Here is a 21,868-nt window from a genome sequence, read left to right on the forward strand (position 1 = left end):
AGTAGACACCGTGGGGAATCCAAGATGGGGTGACTTTTGGGGCTCTCACCAAGTTACCCAGAACCCTGTGCAAACCTCAAAAGTTGGCTAAAAAAACACTTTTTCCTCACATTTCGGTGACAGAAACTTCTGTAATCAGAGATGAGCCACTAAATTCCTTCCACGCAGTGTTCACCCAAGTCTCCCGATAAAAATGGTACCTCACTTGTGTGGGTAGGCCTATTGCCCGTGACAGGAAATGCTCCAAAGCACAACGTGGACACATCACATTTTCCCAAAGAAAACAGAGCAGTTTTTTGCAAAGTGCCTAGCTCTGGATTTTGCCCACTAGCTCATCCAGCACCTAAGGAAACCTACCAAATCTGTACATTTGTGAAAATTAGACACCTAGGGCAATCTAAGATGGGGTGACTTGTGGGGCTCTCACCAGGTTCGGTTAAACAGAATCCTCTGGAAACCTCAACATTTTGCAAAAATCCTTTTTTCCTCACATTTCGGTGACAGAAAGTTCTGGAATCTGAGAGGAGCCACAAATTTCCTTCCACAAAGTGTTATCCCAAGTCTCCTGATAAAAATGGTATGTCACTTCTGTGTGTAGGCCTAGTGTCTGTGACAGGAAAAGCCCCAAAACACAACGTGGACACATCACTTTTTCCCAAAGAAAACATAGCTGTTTTTTGCAAAGTACCTTGCTATGGATTTTGCCCTCTAGCTCAGCCAGCACCTGGGGAAACCTGCCAAACCTGTGCTTTTTTTAAACGTAGACATCTACTGCAATCCAAGATGGGGTGACTTGTGGGGCTATCCCCTGGTTCTCTTACCCAGAATGATGTGCAAACCTTAAAATATGGCAAACAAAACACATTTTCCTCACATTTCGGTGACAGAAAATTCTGAAATCTGAGAGGGGCCACAAATTTCCTTCCACTCAGCGCTCCCCCAAGTGTCCTGATACAAATGGTACCTCACATGTGTGGGTAGGTCTAGTGCCCACGACAGGAAATGCCCCAAAACACAACGTGGACACATCACATTTTTCCAAAGAAAACAGAGCTGTTTTGCAAAGTGCCTAGCTGCAGATTTTGGCTTCTAGCTAAGCGGGCACCTAGGGAAACCTACCAAACCTTTGCATTTCTGAAAAGTACACACCTGGGTAATCCTGAATGGGATGACTTGTGGGCATCTCAACATGTTCTGTTAACCAGAATCCTGTACAAACCTCTATGTTTTGCAGAAAAAACACTTTTTCATCACATTTCGTTAACAGAATGTTATGGCTTCTGAGAGGATCCACAAATTTCCTTCCACCAAGTGTTCAGCCAAAGTCTCCCGATAAAAATGGTACCTCACTTGTCTGGGTAGGCCTAGTGCCCACGGTAGGAAATGCCCCAAACCACAATGTAGAAACATCACATTTTCACAAAGAACACAGAGCTGTTTTTTGCAAAGTGCCTAGCTGTGGATTTTGGCCTCCCGCTCAGTAGGCACCAAGGGAAACCTATCAAACCAGTGCATTTTTTTAAAAGTAGACATCTATGGGGATTTAAGATGGGGTGACTTGTGGGGCTCTCACCAGGCTCTGTTACCCAGAATGCTGTGGAAACTCAAAATTTGGCAAAAAATACTTTTTTCTCACATTTTGGTGACAGAAAGTTTTGGAATCTGAGAGGAGGAAGTAATTGTCTTCCACTCAGCATTCCCCCAAGTCTACCAATAGAAATAGTACCTCACTTGTGCTTGTAGGCCTAGTGCTGGCGACAGCAATTACCCCAAAACACAACGTGGACACATCACATTTTCCCAAAGAAAACATAGCTGTTTTTTGCAAAGTGCCTAGCTGTGGATTTTGCCCTCTAGCAAAGCCAGCACCTGGGGAAACCTACCACACCTGTGCATTTTTGAAAAGCAGACACCTAGGGAAATCCAAGATGGAGTGACTTGTGGGGCACTCACCAGGTTCTGTTACCAAGAATCCTGGGCAAAATTGAAAATTTGGCAAAAAAACACTTTTTCTCTCACATTTCGGTGACAGAAAGTTCTGGAATCTGAGACGAGCCACAACTTTCCTTCCACCCAGTGTTCTCCTAAGTCTCCTGATAAAAATGGTACTTCACTTGTGTGGGTAGGCATATTGCCCGTGACAGGAAATGCTCCAAAGCACAACGTGGACACATCACATTTTCCCAAAGAACACAGAGCTGTTTTTTTCAAAGTACCTAGCTATGGATTTTGCCCTCTAACACAGCCGGCACCTAGGGAAACCTACCAAACCTGTGGATTTTTTTAAAGTAGACACCTAGGGAAATCCAAGGTGCGGTGACTTGTGGGGCTGTCACCAGATTCTGTTACCCAGAATCCTGTGCAAACCTCAAAATGTGTCAAAAAACACGTTTTCCTCACATTTCGGTGACAGAAAGCTCTGGAATCTGAGAGGAGCAAGTAATTGCCTTCCACTCAACGTTCCCCCAAATCTCCCCATAGAAATAGTACCTCACTTGTGTGGGTAGGCCTAGTGCCCACAACAGCAAATGCCCCAAAACACAACTTGGACACATCACATTTTCAAAAAACAAAACAGAGCTTTTTTTAGCGAAATGCCTAGCTGGGGATTTTGGCCTCTAGATCAGACAGCACCTAAGGAAAACTACAAACCTGTGCATTTTTTAAAAGTAGACACCTTGGGGAATCCAAGATGGGGTGACTTTTGGGGCTCTCACCAAGTGCTGTTACCCAGAACCCTGTGCAAACCTCAACATTTGGCTAAAAAACACTTTTTGCTCATATTTCGGTGACATAAACTTCTGGAATCAGAGATGAGCCACTAAATTCCTTCCACCCAGTTTCCCCCAAGTCTCCTGATAAAAATGGCACCTCACTTGTGTGGGTAGGCCTATTGCCCGCAACAGGAAATGCCCCAAAACACAACGTGGATGCCCCACATTTTCCCAAAGAAAACAGAGCTGTTTTTTGAAAAGTGCCTAGCTGTGGATTTTGGCCTCCAGCTCAGCCAGCACCTAGGGAAACCTACCAAACCTGTGCATTTGTGAAAAGTAGACACCTAGGGGAATTGGAGATGGGGTGACTTGTGGGGCTCCCACTAGGTTCTTTTACCCAGAATCCTGTACAAACCACAAAATTTGACAAAAAAAAAACCCTTTTCCTCACATTTTGATGAGAGAAAGTTCTGGAATCTGAGAGAAGCCACACACTTCCTTACACCCCGTATTCTCCGAAGTCTCCCAATAAAAATGGTACCTCACTTGTGCAAGTAGGCCTTGTGCCCATGACAGGAAATGCCCCAAAACGCCAACATGGACACATTACATTTTTACAAAAAAAACAGAGCTGTTTTTTGCAAAGTGTCTAGCTGTAGATTTTGGCCTCTAAGTCAGCCGGCACCTAGGGAAATCTACCAAACTTGTGCATTTTTGAAAAGTTGACACTTGGGGAATCCAGGATTGGGTGACTTGTGGGGCTCTCACTAGGTTCAGTTACACAGAATCCAGTGCAAAGCTCTTTATTTGGGAAAAAAACACTGTTTCCTCATATTTCGGTGACATAAAGTTCTGGAATCTGAGAGGAGCCACAATTTTCCTACCACCCAGTGTTCTCTCTAGTCTACTGATAAAAATGGTATCTCACTTGTGTGGGTAGGCATATTGCCCGTGACAGAAAATGCTCCAAAGCACAACATGGACACATCACATTTTTCCAAAGAAAACAGAGCTGTTTTTTGCAAAATGACTAGCTATGGACTTTGCCCTCTCTCTCAGACAGCACCTAGGGAAACCTACCAAACCTGTGCATTTTTTAAAAGTAGACTTTCACGGGAATCCAAGATGGGGTGAACGGTGGGACTCTCACCAGGTTCTGTTACCCAGAATCCTGTGCAAACCTGAAAATTTGGCAAAAAAACACCTTTTCCTCACATTTCGGTGACAGAAAGTTCTGGAATCTGAGATGAGCCACTAATTTCCTTTCACCCAGTGTTCCCCCAAGGCTCCCGGTAAAAAGGGTACCTCACTTGTGTGAGTAGCCCTATTGCCCATGACAGGAAATACCCCAGAACCCCAACATGGATGCATCACATTTTCCCAAAGAAAACAGAGCTGTTTTTTGCAAAGTGCCTAGCTATGGATTTTGCCCTCTAGTTCAGCCAGCACCTGGGGAAAACTACCAAACCTTACATTTTTGAAAAGTAGACACCAAGGAAAATCCAAGATGGGGTGACTTGAGGGGCTCTCACCAGGTTCTGTTACCCAGAATCCTGTGCAAACCTGAAAATTTGGCAACAAAAAAACTTTTTCTCTCATTTCAGTGACAGAAAGTTCTGGAATCTGAGAGGAGCTACAAATTTACTTCCAGCCAGCATTTCCCCAAGTCTCCAGATAAAAGTGGTATCTCACTTGAGTGGTAGGCCTAGTGCCCACTACAGGAAATGCCACAAAACACAACATGGACACATCACATTTTCCCAAACAAAACAGAGCTATTTTTTGGAAAGTGCCTAGCTGTGGATTTTGGCCTCCAGCTCAGCCAGCACCTAGGGAAACCCACCAAACCTGTGCATTTATTAAAAGTAGACACCTAGTGGAATCCAAAATGGGGTGTCTTTTGGGGCTCTCACCGGTTTCTGTTACCCAGAATACTCTGAAAACCTCAACATTTGGCAAAAAAAACACTTTTTCCTCACCTTTCGGTGACAGAAAGGTCTGGAATCTGAGATGAGCCGCTAATTTTCTTCCACCCAGTATTCCCCCAAGTCTCCTGATAAAAATGGTATCTCACTTGTGTGGGTAGGCCTATTGCCCGCAACAGGAAATGCCCTAAAACACAACATGGATGCATCACATTTTCCAAAAGAAAACAGAGCTGTTTTTTGCAAAGTGCCTAGCTATGGATTTTGCCCTCTAGCTCAGCCAGCACCTGGGGAAACCTACCAAACCTGTGCATTTTTGAAAAGTAGACACCTAGGGAAATCCAAGATGGGGTGACTTGTGGGGCTCTCAACAGGTTCTGTTACCCAGAATCCTGTGCAAATCTGAAAATTTGGCAAAAAAATACTTTTTCCCTCACATTTCGGTGACAGAAAGTTCTGGAATCTGAGAGGAGCCACACATTTCATTCCACCCTGTGGTCTCCTAAGTCTCCCCATAAAAATGGTACATCATTTGTGTGGTTAGGCATATTGCCCGTGACAGGAAATGCTCCAAAGCACATTGTGGACACATCACATTTTCCCAAAGAAAACAGAGCTGTTTTTTGCAAAGTGCCTAGCTATGGATTTTGCCCTCTAGCTCAGCCAGCACCTGGGGAAACCTGCCAAACCTGTGCATTTTTTAAACGTAGACATCTACTGCAATCCAAGATGGGGTGACTTGTGGGGCTCTCCCCTGGTTCTCTTACCCAGAATGCTGTGCAAACCTCAAAATATGGCAAACAAAACACATTTTCCTCACATTTCGGTGACAGAAAGTTCTGGAATATGAGAGGAGCAAGTAATTGCCTTCCACTCAGCGTTCCCTCAAGTCTCCCTAAAGAAATAGTACCTCACTTGGGTGGGTAGGCCTAGTGCCAGCAACAGCAAATGCCCCAAAACACAACGTGGACACATCACATTTGCCCAAACAAAACAGAGCTATTTTTAGCAAACTGCCTAGCTGTGGATTTTGGCCTCTAGCTCAGCCGGCACCTAGGGAAACCTACCAAGCCTGTGCATTTTTTTAAAGTAGACACCTTGGGGAATTGAAGATGGGGTGACTTGTGGTGCTCTCATCAGGTTCTGTTACCCAGAATCCAGTGTAAACCTCAAAATTTGGGAAGAAAAACACATTTTCCTCACATTTTGGTGACAGAAAGTTCTGTAATCTGAGAGAAGCCACAAAGTTACTTCCACCCATCGTTCCCACAAGTCTACCGATAGGAATGGTACCTCAATTGTTTTGGTAGGCCTAGAGCCCGCAACAGAAATACCCCAAAAAACAACTCAGACATCACATTTTCCCAAACAAAAAAGAGCTGTTTTTTGCAAAGTGCCTAGCTGTGGATTTTGGCCTCTAGCTCATCCGGCACCTAGGAGAACCTATCAAATCTGTACATTTGTGAAAATTAGACACCTAGGGGAATCCAAGATGGGGTGACTTGTGGGGCTCTCACCAGTTTCGGTTACGCAGAATCCTGTGGAAACCTAAAAATTTGGCAAAAAAAAACCTTTTTCCTCACATTTCGGTGACAGAAAGTTCTGGAATCTGAGAGGAGCATCACATTTCCTTCCACCCAGTGTTCTCACAAGTCTCCTGATAAAAATGGTACCTCACTTGTGTGGGTAGGCCTAGTTCCTGTGACAGGAAATGCCCCAAAACACAACGTGGACACATCACTTCTTCCCAAAGAAAACAGAGGTTTTTTTGCAAAGAACCTAGCTATGGATTTTGGCCTCTAGCTCAGCCAGCACCTAGGGAAACCTGCCAAACCTGTGCATTTATTTAAAGTAGACACCTAGGGCAATCCACGATTGGGTGACTTGTGTGACTCTCACCAGGTTCTCTTACGCGGAATCCTGTGCAAACCTCAAAATTTGGCAAACAAAACACTTTTTCCTCACATTTCGGTGAGAGAAAGTTCTGAAATCTGAGAGGGGACACAAATTTCCTTCCACGCAGCACTCCCCCAAGTCTCCTTATACAAAAGGTACCTCACTTGTTTGGGTAGGTCTAGTGCCCGCGACAGTAAATGTCCCAAAACACAACGTGGACACATCACATTTTCCCAAAGATAACAGAGCTGTTTTTGCAAAGTGCCTAGCTGTAGATGTTGGCCTCTAGCTAAGCGGGCTCCCAGGGAAACCTACCAAACTGGTGTATTTTTTAAAACTTCACACCTGGGTAATCCAGAATGGGGTGACTTGTGGGCCTCTCAACATGTTTTGTTAACTAGAATCATGTGCAAACCTCTATGTTTTGCGGAAAAAACACTTTTTCCTCACATTTTGTTGACAGAATGTTCCGGATTCTAGAGGAGCCACAAATGTTCTTCCATCAAATGTTCCCCCAATTCTCCCGATAAAAATGGTTTATAATTTGTGTGGGTAGGCCTAGTGCCCACGACAGGAAATACCCCAAAACACAACGTGGACACATCACATTTTCGCAAAGAACACAGAGCTGTTTTTTGCAAAGTGCCAAGCTGTGCATTTTGGCCTCTCGCTCAGCCAGGACCTAGGGGAACTTACCAAACAAGTGCATTTTTTTAAAGTAGACATCTATGGGAATTCAAGATGGGGTGACTTGTGGGGCTCTCACCAGGCTCTGTTACCCAGAATCCTGTGGAAACTCAAAATTTGGTAAAAAAACACTTTTTTCTCACTTTCTTTGACAGAAAGTTCTTGAATCTGAGAGGAGCAAGTAATTGTCTTCCACTCAGCGTTCCCCCAAGTCTCCCAATAGAAATAGTACCTCACTTGTGTTTGTAGGCCTAGTGCTGGTGACAGCAAATGCCCCAAAACATAACGTGGACACATCACATTTTCCCAAAGAAAACATAGCTGTTTTTTTAAAAGTGCCTAGCTGTGGATTTTGGCCTCCAGCTCAGCCAGCACCTAGGGAAACCTACCAAACCTGTGCATTTGTGAAACGTAGACACCTAGGGGATTTGAAGATGGGGTGACTTGTGGGGCTCCCATCAGGTTCTTTTACCCAGAATCCTGTGCAAACCTCAAAATTTGACAAAAAACAACACTTTTCCTCACATTTCGGTGAGCGAAAGTTCTGGAATCTGAGATGAGCCACTAATTTCCTTCCACCCAGTGTTCTCCAAAGTCTCCCGATAAAAATGGTACCTCACTTGTGTGGGTAGGCCTTGTGCCCATGACAGGAAATGCCCCAAAACACAACATGGAAACATCACATTTTCACAAACAAAACAGAGCTGTTTTTTACAAAGTGTCTAGCTGTAGATTTTGGCCTCTAAGTCAGCCGGCACCTAGGGAAATCTGCCAAACTTGTGCATTTTTGAAAAGTAGACACCTGGGGAATACAGGATTGGGTGACTTGTGGGGCTCTCACCAGGTTCAGTTACACAGAATCCAGTGCAAAGCTCTATATTTGGGGAAAAAAACACTTTTTCCTCATATTTTGGTGACATAAAGTTCTGGAATCTGAGAGGAGCCACAATTTTCCTTCCACCCAGTGTTCTCTTTAGTCTCCCGATAGAAATGGTACCTCACTTGTGTGGGTAGACATATTGCCCGTGACAGAAAATGCCCCAAAGCACAACATGGACACATCACATTTTTCCAAAGAAAACAGAGCTGTTTTTTGCAAAGTGCCTAGCTATGGATTTTGTCCTCTAGCTCAGCCAGCAGCTAGGGAAACCTACTGAACCTGTGCATTTTTGAGAAGTAGACATTCACGGGAATCCAAGATGGGGTGACTTGTGGGACTCTCACCAGGTTCTGTTACTCAGAATCCTGTACAAACCTGAAAATGTGGCAAAAAAACACTTTTTCCTCACATTTGGGTGACAGAAAGTTCTGGAATCTGAGATGAGCCTCCAATTTCCTTCCATCCAGTGTTCCCCCAAGTCTCCCGATAAAAATGGTACCTCACTTGTGTGGGTAGGGCTATTGCCCATGACAGGAAACGCACCAAAACACAACGTTGATGCATCACATTTTCCCAAAGAAAATAGAGCTGTTTTTTTCAAAGAGCCTAGCTATGGATTTTGCACTCTAGCTCAGCCAGCACCTGGGGAAACCTACCAAACCCTGTGCATTTTTGAAAAGTGGACACCTAGGGAAATCCAAGATGGGGTGACTTGTGGGACTCTCACCGGGTTCTGTTACCCGGAATCCTGTGCAAACCTGAAAATTTGGCAAAAAACACTTTTTCCCTCGTATTTTGGTGACAGAAAGTTCTGGAATCTGAGAGGAGACACAAATTACCTTACACCCAGTGTTCTACGAAGTCTCCTGAAAAAAATGGTACCTCACTTGTGTGGGTAGGCCTATTGCCCGCGACAGGAAATGCCCCAAAACACAACGTGGATACATCACATTTTCCCAAAGAAAACAGAGCTGTTTTTTGCAAAGTGCCTAGCTATGGATTTTGCCCTCTAGCTCAGCCAACACCTTGGGAAACCTACTAAACCTGTGCAATTTTTATAAGTAGACACCTACGGAAATCCAAGACAGGGTGACTTGTGGGCCTCTCATCAGGTTGTGTTACCCAGAATCGTGTGCAAACCTGAAAATTTGGCAAAAAACACTTTTTCCCTCATATTTTGGTGACAGAAAGTTCTTGAATCTGATAGGAGCCACAAATTACCTTCCACACAGTGTTCTCCCAAGTCTCCCGAAAAAAATGGTACCTCACTTGGGTGGGTAGGCCTATTGCCCGCGACCGGAAATGCCTCAAAACACAACGTGGATGCATCACATTTTCCCAAAGAAAACAGAGCTGTTTTCTTCAAAGTGCCTAGTTATGGATTTTGCCCTCTGGCTCGGCCAGCACCTGGAGAAACTGCCCGTGACGGGAAATGAACCAAAACACAACGTGGATGCATCACATTTTCCCAAAGACAACAGAGATATTTTTTGCAATTTGCCTAGCGGTGGATTTTTGCCTTTAGCTCTGCCGGCACCTAGGGAAACCTACCAAACCAGTGCATTTTTTAAAAGTAGACACCTAGAGGAATACAAGATGGGGTGACTTGTACGGCTCTCATCAGATTGTTACCCAGAATACTGTACAAACCTCAAAATTTAGCAAAAATCAATGTTTCTTCACATTTTGGTGACAGAAAGTTCTGGAATCTGAGAGGAGGCACACAGTTCTTTCCACCCATCGTTCCCAGGAGTCTACTGATAAAAATAGTACCTCACTTGTGTGGGTAGGTCTATTGCCCGCGACAGGAAATGTCTCAAAACACAACATGGACACATCACATTTTCCCAAAGAAAACAGAGCTGTTTTTTGCAAAGTGCCCAGTTGTAGAATTTGGCCTCTAGCTAAGCAGGACCTAGGGAAACCTACCAAACCTGTGCATTTTTTTTAAGTAGACACCTGGGTAATCCAGAATGGGGTGACTTGTGGGGCTCTCACCATGTTCTGTTAACCAGAATCCTGTGCAGACCTCAAAATGTAGCAAAAAAACACTTTTTCCCTCACACATCGGTGACAGAAAGTTCTGCAATCTGAGAGGAGCCACACATTAACTTCCACCCAGTGTTCTCCCATGTCTCCCGATAAAAATGGTTCCTCACTTGTGTGGATAGGCATATTGCCCATGACAGGAAATGCTCCAAAGCACAACGTGGACACATCACATTTTCCCAAAGAAAACAGAGCTGTTTTTTTCAAAGTGCCTAGCTTTGGATTTTGCACTCTAGCTCAGCCGGCACCTAGGCAAACCTACCAAACCTGTACATTTTTTTAAACTAGACACCTGGGGAATCCAGGATGGGGTGACTTGTGGGGCTCTCACCAGGTTCTGTTACCCAGAATCCTGTGCAAACCTCTATATTTGGGAAAAAAAACACTTTTTCCTCACATTTCGGTGACAGAAAGTTCTGGAATCTGAGAGGAGCCACAAATTTCCTTCCACCCAGTGTTCCCCTAAGTCTCCCGATAAAATTAGTACCTGACTTGGTTGGGTGGGCCTTGTGCCTCTGACAGGAAATACGACAAAACATCACATTTTCCCAAAGAAAACAGAACTTTTTTTGCAAAGTGCGTAGCTGTGGATTTTGGCCTCTAACTCATCCGGCACCAAGTTAAACATACCAAACCAGTGCGTTTTTGAAAAGTAGACAGCAGGGGAATCCAAGATGGTGTGACTTGTGGGGCTGTCACCAGGTTCTGTTACCCAGAATTCTGTGCAAACCTCAAAATTTAACAGAAAAAGATTTTTCCTCACATTTCGGTGACAGAAAGTTCTGGAATTGGAGAGGAACCACTATTTTCCTTACACCCATCGTTCCCACAAGTCTACTGATAAAAGTGGTACCTCACTTGTTTGGGTAAGCCTAGAGGCCGCGACAGAAATGACCCAAAACACAAAATGGACACATCACATTTTCCCAAAGAAAACAGAGCAGTTTTTTGCAGAATGCCTAGCTGTGGATTATGGCATCCAGCTCAGTCGGCACCTAGGGAAACCTACCAAACCTGTGCATTTGTGAAAAGTAAATCCCCAGGGGAATCCAAGATGGGGTGACTTGTGGGGCTCTCACCAGGTTCGGTTACCCAGAATCCTGTGCAAACCTCAAAATATGGCAAAAGAAAATGTATTTTCCTCACATTTTGGTGGCTGAAAGATCTGGAATCTGAGATGAGCCACAAATTTCCATCCACCCAGCGGTCCTGCTAGTCTCCCGATAAAAATGGTACCTCACTTGTGTGGGTAGGCCTGTTGCCCATGACAGGAAATGCCCCAAAACACAACGTGGATGCATCACATTTTCCCAAAGAAAACAAAACTGTTTTTTGCAAAGTGCCTAGCTGTGGATTTTGGCCTATAGCTCAGCCGACACCTATGGAAACCTACTAAACCTGTGCTTTTTTGAAATATAGACAACAGGGAAATCCAAAATGGTGTGACTTGTGGGGCTGTCACCAGGTTCTGTTACCCAGAATTCTGTGCAAACCTCAAAATTTGGCAAAAAACACTTTTTCCTCACATTTGGTGACAGAAAGTTCTGGAATCGGAGAGGAGCCACTAATTTCCTTCCACCCATCGTTCCCATAATTCTTCCGATAAAAATGGTACCTCACTTGTTTGGGTAGGCCAAGAGCCCGCGACAGAAATGCCCCAAAACACAACTCCAAGATGGTGTGACTTGTGGGGCTCCCACCAGGTTCAGTTACCCAGAATCCTGTGCAAACCTGAAAATTTTACAAAAAAATATTATTCCTCTCATTTCGGTGACAGAAAGTTCTGGAATCTGAGAGGAGCCACAAATGTCCTTCCACCCAGCGTTTAACCAAGTCTCCAGATAAAAATGGTTCCTCTCTTGTGTGGTAGGCCTAGTGCTCGCTACAGGAAATGCCCCAAAACATAACATGGACACATCACATTTTCCAAAATAAAAGAGAGCTGTTTTTTGGAAAGTGCCTAGCTCTGGATTTTGGCCACCAGCTCAGCCAGCACCTAGGGAAACCTACCAAACCTGTGCATTTTTTAAAAGTAGACTCCTAGGGGATTCCAAGATGGGGTAACTTTTGGGCCTCTCACCAGGCTCTGAAACTCAGAATCCTGTGCAAACCTCAAAATGTGGCTAAAAAACACTTTATCCTCACATTTCGATGACAAAAAGTCCTGGAATCTGTGAGGAGCCACAAATTTCCTTCCACCCAGTGTTCCACCAAGTCTCCCCATAAAAATGGTACCTCACTTGTGTGGGTACGCCTAGTGCCCACAACAGGAAATGCCCCAAAACACAACGAGGACACATCACATTTTTGCAAAGAACACAGGGCTGTTTTTTGCAAAGTGGCTAGCTGGGGATTTTGGCCTCTAGATCAGCCGGCACCAAACAAAAACTACCAAACTAGTGCATTTCTGAAAAGTAGAGACCTAGGGGAATCCAAGATAGAGTGACTTTTGGGGCTCTCACCAGGTTCTGTTCCAAAGAATCCTGTGCAAATCTCAAAATTTGGCAAAAAAAACACTTTTTGCTCACATTTATGTGACAGAAAGTCCTGGAATTTGAGATGAGACACTAATTTCCTTCCACCCAGCGTTCCCCCAAGTCTCCCGATAAAAGTGGTACCTCACTTGTGTGGGTAGGCATAGTGCGCGCAACAGCAAATGCCCAAAAACACAACGTGGACACATCACATTTTCCCAAACAAAACAGAGCTGTTTTTTGCAAAGTGCCTAGCTGGGGATTTTGGCCTCTAGATCAGCCGGCACCAAACAAAAACTACCAAACTAGTGCATTTCTGAAAAGTAGAGACCTAGGGGAATCCAAGATGGAGTGACTTTTGGGGCTCTCACCAGGTTCTGTTCCCAAGAATCCTGTGCAAATCTCAAAATTTGGCAAAAAAACACTTTTTGCTCACATTTATGTGAAAGAAAGTCCTGGAATTTGAGATGAGACACTAATTTCCTTCCACCCAGCGTTCCCCCAAGTCTCCCGATAAAAGTGGTACCTCACTTGTGTGGGTAGGCATAGTGCGCGCAACAGTAAATGCCCAAAAACACAACGTGGACACATCACATTTTCCCAAACAAAACAGAGCTGTTTTTTGCAAAGTGCCTAGCTGGGGATTTTGGCCTCTAGATCAGCCGGCACCAAACAAAAACTACCAAACTAGTGGATTTCTGAAAAGTAGAGACCTAGGGGAATCCAAGATGGAGTGACTTTTGGGGCTCTCACCAGGTTCTGTTCCCAAGAATCCTGTGCAAATCTCAAAATTTGGCAAAAAAACACTTTTTCCTCACATTTATGTGACAGAAAGTCCTGGAATTTGAGATGAGACACTAATTTCCTTCCACCCAGCGTTCCCCCAAGTCTCCCGATAAAAGTGGTACCTCACTTGTGTGGGTAGGCATAGTGCGCGCAACAGCAAATGCCCAAAAACACAACGTGGACACATCACATTTTCCCAAACAAAACAGAGCTGTTTTTTGCAAAGTGCCTAGCTGGGGATTTTGGCCTCTAGATCAGCCGGCACCAAACAAAAACTACCAAACTAGTGCATTTCTGAAAAGTAGAGACCTAGGGGAATCCAAGATGGAGTGACTTTTGGAGCTCTCACCAGGTTCTGTTCCCCAGAATCCTGTGCAAACCTCAAAATTTGGCAAAAAAACACTTTTTCCTCACATTTCGATGACAAAAAGTCCTGGAATCTGTGATGAGCCACAAATTTCCTTCCACCCAGCGTTCCCCCAAGTCTCCCGATAAAAATGTTACCTCACTTGTGTGGGTAGGCCTATTGCCCATGACAGGAAATGCCCCAAATCACAACGTGGATGCATCACATTTTCCCAAAGAAAACAGAGCTGTTTTTTGCAAAGTGCCTAGCTGTGGATTTTGCCTTCTAGTTCAGCTGGCACCTAGGGAAACGTACCAAAACCTGTGCATTTTTGAAAAGTAGACACCTAGGGGAATCCAAGATGGAGTGACTTGAGGGGCTTTATCCAGGTTCTGTTACCCATAATCCTGTGCAAACTCAAAATGTGGCAAAATAAACACTTGAACTCTCAAATTTGGTGACAGAAAGTTTTGGAATCTCTGAGGAGCCACAAATTTCCTTCCACCCAATGTTCTCCCAAGACTCCCGATGAAAATGGTACCTTATGTGTGTGGGTAGGCCTATTGCCTATGACAGGAAATGCTCTAAAGCATAACGTGGACCCATCACATTTTCCCAAAGAAAACAGAGCTGTTTTTTGCAAAGTGCCTAGCTTTTTCCATCTAGCTCAGCTGGCACCTAGCGAAATGTACCAAACCTGTGCATTTTTTTAAAGTAGAGACCTATGGAAATCCAAGATGGTGTGACTTGTGGGGCTCTCACCAGGTTCAGTTACCCAGAATCCTGTGCAAACCTGAACATTTTGCAAAATAAATATTATTCCTCTAATTTCGGTGACAGAAAGTTCTGGAATCTGAGAGGAGCCACAAATGTCCTTCCACCCAGCGTTTAACCAAGTCCCAAATAAAAATGGTTCCTCACTTGTGTGGTAGGCCTAGTGCTCGCTACAGGAAATGTCCCAAAACACAACATGGACACATCACATTTTCCCAAACAAAAGAGAGCTGTTTTATGGAAAGTGCCTAGCTCTGGATTTTGGCCACTAGCTCAGCCAGCACCTAGGGAAACCTACCAAACCTGTGCATTTTTTAAAAGTAGACATCTACGGGAATCCAAGATGGGGTGACTTGTGGGGCTGTCACCGGGCTCTGAAATTCAGAATCCTGTGGAAACTCAAAATTTGGCAAACAAACACTTTTTTCTCAAATTTTGTTGACAGAAAGTACTGGAATCTGAGAGGAGCAAGTAATTGCCTTCCACTCAGCGTTCCCCCAAGTCTCCCGATAGAAATAGTACCTCACTTGTGTTTGTAGGCCTAGTGTCCGTGACAGCAAATGCCCCAAAACACAACGTGGACACATCACATTTTCCCCAAAGAAAACATAGCTGTTTTTTGCAAAGTGCCCAGCTGGGGATTTTGGCCTCAACCTCAGCTGGCACCTAGGACAACTACCAAACCCGTGCATTTCTGAAAAGTAGACACCTAGGGGATTCCAAGGTGGGGTAACTTTTGGGGCTCTTACCAGGTTCTGTTACCCAGAATCCTGTGCAAACCTCAAAATTTGGCAAGAAAATACTTTTTCCTCACATTTCGATGTCAAAAAGTCCTGGAATCTGTGAGGAGCCACTAATATCCCTTTACCCAGCGTTGCCCCAAGTCTCCTGATAAAAATGATACCTCACTTGTGTGGGTAGGCCTATTGCCCGCGACAGGAAATGCTCCAAAACACAATGTGGATGCATCACATTTTCCAAAACAAAACAGAGCTGTTTTTTGCAAAGTGCCTAGCTGTGGATTTTGGCCTCTAGCTCAGCCGGCACCTAGGGAAACCTACCAAACCTGTGCATTTATGAAAAGTAGACACCTAGGGGAATGCAAAATGGGGTGACTTGTGGTGCTCCCACCAGGTTCTGTTACCCAGAATCCTGTACAAACTTAAAATTTGGCAAAAAAAAACACTTTTCCTCCTATTTCGGTGACAAAAAGTTCTGGAATCTGAGAGGAGCTACAAATTTCCTCCAACCCAGTGTTCCCTCAAGTCTGCCAATAAAAATGGTACCTCACTTGTGTGGGTAGTTCTAGTGCCCGCTACAGGAAATGCCACAAAACACAACATGGACACATCAAATTTTCCCAAACAAAACAGAGCTGTTTTTTGGAAAGTGCCTAGCTGTAGATTTTGGCCTCTAGCTCACCCAGCACCTTGGGAAACTTACCAAACCTGTGCATTTTTGAAAAGTAGATACCTGGGAAATCCAGGATGGGGTGACTTGTGGGGCTCTACCCAGGTTCTTTTACCCAGAATCCTGTGCAAACCTCTATATTTGGGGGGAAAAAAAACTTTTTCTTCACATTTCGGTGACAGAAAGTTCTGGAATCTGACAGGAGCCACAAATTTCCTTCCACCCATCGTTCCCTCAGGTCTCCAGATAAATGTGGTACTTCACTTGTGTGGGTAGGTCTAGTGCCCCTGACAGGAAATGCCCATAACACAACGTGGACACATCACATTTTCCCAAAAGCTAACAGAGCTGTTTTTTTGCAAAGTGCCTAGCTGTAGATTTTGGCCTCTACCTCAGCGGGCACCTAAGGAAACCTACCAAACCTGAAGGTGTTTGAAAAGTAGACACCTAGGAAATCCAAGATGGGATGACTTCTGGGGCTCTCACCAGGTTCTGTTACCCAGAATCCTGTGCAAACCTGAAATTTTGGCCAAAAAAAACACTTTTTTCTCACATTTCTTTGTCAGAAAGTTCCAGAATGTGAGAGGATCAAGTAATTTCCTTCCACTCATCATTCCCCCAAGTCTTCCGATAGAAATTGTACCTCACTTGTGATTGTAGGCCTACTGCCCACAGCAGCAAATGCTCCAAAACACAACGTGGACACATCAGATTTTCCCAAAGAAAACAGCTGCTTTTTGCAAAGTGCCAAGCTGGAGATTTTGGCCTGTAGCTCAGCCAGCACCTAGGGAAACCTACCAAGCCTGTGCATTTTTTAAAAGAAGAAATCTACTGGAATCCAAGATTGTGTGACTTGTGGAGCTCTCACCAGGTTCTGTTACCTAGAATCCTGTGCAAACCTCAAAGTTTGGCAAAAAACTATTTTTCCCTCACATTTCGGTGACAGAAAGTTCTGCAATCTGAGAGGAGCCACACATTTCCTTCCACCCAGTGTTCTCCCAAGTCTCCCAATACAAATGGCACCTCACTTGTGTGGGTAGGCATATTGCCCATGGCAGGAAATGCTCCAAAGCACAACGTAGACACATCACATTTTCCCAAAAGTAAACAGAGCTGTTTTTTGCAAAGTGGCAAGCTGTGGATTTTGGCCTCTAGCTCAGCCGGCACCTTGGGAAACCTGCCAAACCTGTGCCTTTTTGAAAAGTAGACACCTAGGGCAATCCAAGATGGGGTGACCTGTGGGGCTCTCACCAGGTTATCTTACCCAAAATCCTGTGCAAACCTCAACATTTGGCAAAAAAAACACTTTTTCCTCAAATGTTGGTGACAGAAAGTTCTGAAACCTGGGAGAAGACACAAATTTCCATCCACTCACTGCTCCCCCAAGTCTCCCAATAAAAATGGTACCTCACTTGTGTGGGTAGGTCTAGTGCCCGCGACATTAAATGTCCCAAAACACAACGTGGACACATCACATTTTCCCAAAGAAAACAGAGCTGTTTTTTGCAAAGTGCCCAGCTGTAGATTTTGGCCTTTAGCTAAGCGGGACATAGGGAAACCTACCAAACCTGTGCATTTATGAAAATTGGACCCCTGGGTAATCAAGAATGGGGTGACTTGTGGGGCTCTCAACATGTTCTGTTAACCAGAATCATGTGCAAACCTCTATGTTTTGCAGAAAAAACACTTTTTTCCTCACATTTCGTTGACAGAATGTTCCGGAATCTGAGAGGAGCCACAAATTTCCTTCCACCCAGGGTTCCCCAAAGTCTCCCCATAAAAATGGTACCTCACTTGTGTGGGTAGGCCTACTGCCAGTGACAGGAAATGCCCCAAAACACAACGTGGACACATCACATTTTCCCAAAGAAAAGAGAGCTGTTTTTTGCAAAGTGCACAGCTGTAGATGTTGGCCTCTAGCTAAGCGGGACCTAGGGAAACCTACAAAACCTGTGCATATATAAAAAGTAGACACCTGGGTAATCCAGAATGGGGTGACCTGTGGGGCTCTCACCATGTTCTGTTAACCAGAATCCTGTGCAAACCTCTATGTTTTGCAGAAAAAACACTTTTTCCTCACATTTCGTTGACAGAATGTTCCGGAATCTGAGAGGAGCCGCAAATTTCCTCCCACCCAGTGTTCCCCCAAGTCTCCCCATAAAAATGGTACCTCACTTGTGTGGGTAGGCCTAGTGCCAGTGACAGCAAATGCCCCAAAACACAACGTGGACACATCGCTTTTTCACAAAGAACACAGGGCTGTTTTTCGCATAGTGCCTAGCTGTGGATTTTGAATTCTCGCTCAGCCGGCAGCTAGGGAATCCTACCAAATCTGTGCATTTTTTAAAAGTAGACACCTAGGGCAATCCAAGATGCAGTGACTTGTGGGGCTGTCACCAGGTTCTCTTACCCAGAATCCTGTGCAAACCTCAAATTGTGACAAAAAAACCCTTTTTTCTCACATTTCGGTGACAGAAAGTTCTGGAATCTGACAGGAGCAAGTGATTGCCTTCCACTCAGCGTTCACCCAAGTCTCCCTATAGAAATAGTACCTCACTTGTGTGGGTGGGACTAGTTCCCGCAACAGCAAATGCCCAAAAACACAACGTGGACACATCACATTTTCCCAAAAAAACAGAGCTGTTTTTTGCAAAGGGCCAAGCTGGGGATTTTGGCCTCTAGATCAGCTGGCACCTAACAAAAACTACCAAACCTGTGCATTTGTGAAAAGTAGAGACCTAGGGGAATCCAAGATGGAGTGACTTTTGGGGCTCTCACCAGGTTCTGTTCCCCAGAATCCTGTGCAAACCTCGAAATGTGGCAAAAAAACACTTTTTCCTCAAATTTATGTGACAGAAAGTCCTGGAATTTGAGATGAGCCACTAATTTCCTTCCACCCAGCGTTCCCCCAAGTCTCCCGATAAAAATGGTACCTCACTTGTGTGGGTAGGCCTATTGCCCACAACAGGAAATGCCCCAAAAAACAATGTGGATGCATCACATTTTCCCAAAGAAAACAGAGCTGTTTTTTGCAAAGTGCCTAGCTGTGGATTTTGCCCTCTAGCTCAACCGGCTCCTAGGGAAACCTACCAAACCTGTGCATTTTTGAAAAGTAGACACCTACTGGAATCCTAGATGAGTGACTTGAAGGGCTTTATCCAGATTCTGTTACCCATAATCCTGTGCAAACTCAAAATGTGGCAAAAGAACAGTTTTTCTCTCAAATTTAGTGACAGAAAGTTCTGGAATCTGTGAGGATCCACAAATTTCCTTCCACCCAGTGTTCTCCCAAGACACCCAATGAAAATGGTACCTTACTTGTGTGGGTAGGCCTATTGCCCATGACAGGAAATGCTCTAAAGCACAATGTGGACACATCACATTTTCCCAATGAAAACAGAGCTGTTTTTTGCAAAGTGCCTAGCTATGGATTTTGCCCTCTAGTTCAGCCGGCACCTAGTGAAACGTCCCAAACCTGTGCATTTTTTTACAGTAGAGACCTATGGAAATCCAAGATGGAGTGACTTGTGGGGCTCTCACCAGGTTCAGTTACCCAGAATCCTGTGCAAACCTCACAATGTGGCAAAAAACATATTATTCCTCTCATTTCGGTGACAGAAAGTTCTGGAATCTGAGCGGAGCCACAAATGTCCTTCCACCTAGTGTTTAACAAAGTCTCCTGATAAAAATGGATCCTCACTTGTGTGGTAGGCCTAGTGCCCACTACAGGAAATGTCCCAAAACACAGCATGGACACATCACATTTTCCCAAATAAAACAGAACTGTTTTTTGGAATGTGCCTAGCTGTGGATTTTGGCCTCTACCTCAGCCAGCACCTAGGGAAACCTACCAAACCTGTGCATTTTTGAAAAGTAGACATCTACAGGAATCCAAGATAGGGTGACTTGTGGGGCTCTGACCAGGCTCTGAATCCCAGAATCCTGTGGAAACTCAAAATTTGGCAAACAAACACTTTTTTCTTAAATTTCTTTGACAGAAAGTTCTTGAATCTGAGAAGAGCAAGTAATTGCCTTCCTCTCAGCTTTCCCCCAAGTCTCCCAATAGAAATAGTACCTCACTTGTGTTTGTAGGCCTAGTGCCCGCGACAGCAAATGCCCCAAAACACAACATGGACACATCACATTTCCCCAAAGAAAACATAGCTGTTTTTTGCAAAGTGCCTAACTGCAGATTTTGGCCTCTACCTCAGCTGGCACCTAGGAAAACTACCAAACCTGTGCATTTCTAAAAAGTAGACACCTAGGGGAATCCAAGATGGGGTAACTTTTGGGGCTCTCACCAGGTTCTGTTACCCTAGAATCCTGTGCAAACCTCACAATGTGGCAAAAAAAACACTTTTTCCTCACATTTCGATGACAAAAAGTTCTAGAATCTGTGAGGAGCTCAAATTTATGTGACAGGAAGTCCTGGAATTTAAAATGAGCCACTAATTTCCTTCCACCAGCGTTCCCCCAAGTCTCCCGATAAAAATGGTACCTCACTTGTGTGGGTAGGCCTATTGCCCGTGACAGGAAATGCTCCAAAACACAATGTGGATGCATCACATTTTCCCAAAGAAAACAGAGCTGCTTTTTGCAAAGTGCCTAGCTGTGGATTTTGCCCTCTCGCTCAGCGAGCACCTAGGGAAACCTACCAAACCTGTGCATTTTTGAAAAGTAGACATCTAGGGGAATCCAGGATGGGGTGACTTGTGGGGCTCTATCCAGGTTCTGTTACCCAGAATCCTGTGCAAACCTCTATATTTGGGAAAACAACACTTTTTCCTCACATTTCGGTGGCAGAAAGTTCTGGAATCTGACAGGAGACACAAATTTTATTCCACCCATCGTTCCCCCAAGTCTCCCGATAAAAGTGGTACCTCACTTGTGTGGGTAGGTCTAGTGCCCCTGACAGGAAATGCCGATAACACAACGTGGACACATCACATTTTCCAAAAAAGAAAACAGAGCTGTTTTTTGCAAAGTGCCTAGCTGTAGATTTTGGGCTCTAGCTCAGCGGGCACCTAAGGAATCCTGCCAAACCTGTGCATTTTTGAAAAGTAGACACCTAGGACAATCCAAAATGGGGTGACCTGCGGGGCTCTCACCAGGTTATCTTACCCAAAATCCTGTGCAAACCTCAACATTTGGCACAAAAAAAAAAAACTTTTTCCTCAATTTTCGGTGACAGAAAGTTCTGGAATCTGAGAGAAGCCACAAATGTCCATCCACTCACTGTTCCCCCAAGTCTCCCAATCAAAATGGTATCTCACTTCTGTGGGTAGGCCTAGTTCCCGCGACAGTAAATGTCCCAAAAAACAACGTGGACACTTAACATTTTCCCAAAGAAAACAGAGCTGTTTTTTGCAAAGTGCCCAGCTGTAGATTTTGGCCTCTAGCTAAGGGGGACCTAGGGAAACATACCAAACCTGTGCATTTTTTAAAAGTAGACACTTTGGTAATCCAGAATGGGGTGATTTGGGGGGCTCTCACCATGTTCTGTTAACCAGAATCCTGTGCAAACCTCTATGTTTTGCAGAAAAAACACTTTTTCCTCACATTTCGTTGAGAGGAGCCACAAATTTCCTTCCACCCAGTATTCCCCCAAGTCTCCACATAGAAATGGTACCTCACTTGTGTGGGTAGGCCTAGTGCCCGTGACAGGAAATGCCCCAAAACACAACGGGGAAATTTTTTTTCCTCACATTATGGTGACAAAAACTTTTGGAATCTGAGAGGAGCCACAATTTTCCTTCGACCCATCATTCCCACAAGTCTACCGATACAAATGGTACCTCACTTGTTTGGGTAGGCCTAGAGCCGATGGCAGAAATGCCACAAAACACGCGTGGACACATCACATTTTCACAAAGAAAACATAGCTGTGTTTTGCAAAGTGCTTAACTCTGGATTTTGGCCTCTATCTC

Source organism: Pleurodeles waltl, chromosome 2_1, assembly GCF_031143425.1.
Source record: "Pleurodeles waltl isolate 20211129_DDA chromosome 2_1, aPleWal1.hap1.20221129, whole genome shotgun sequence".
Taxonomy (NCBI): domain Eukaryota; kingdom Metazoa; phylum Chordata; class Amphibia; order Caudata; family Salamandridae; genus Pleurodeles; species Pleurodeles waltl.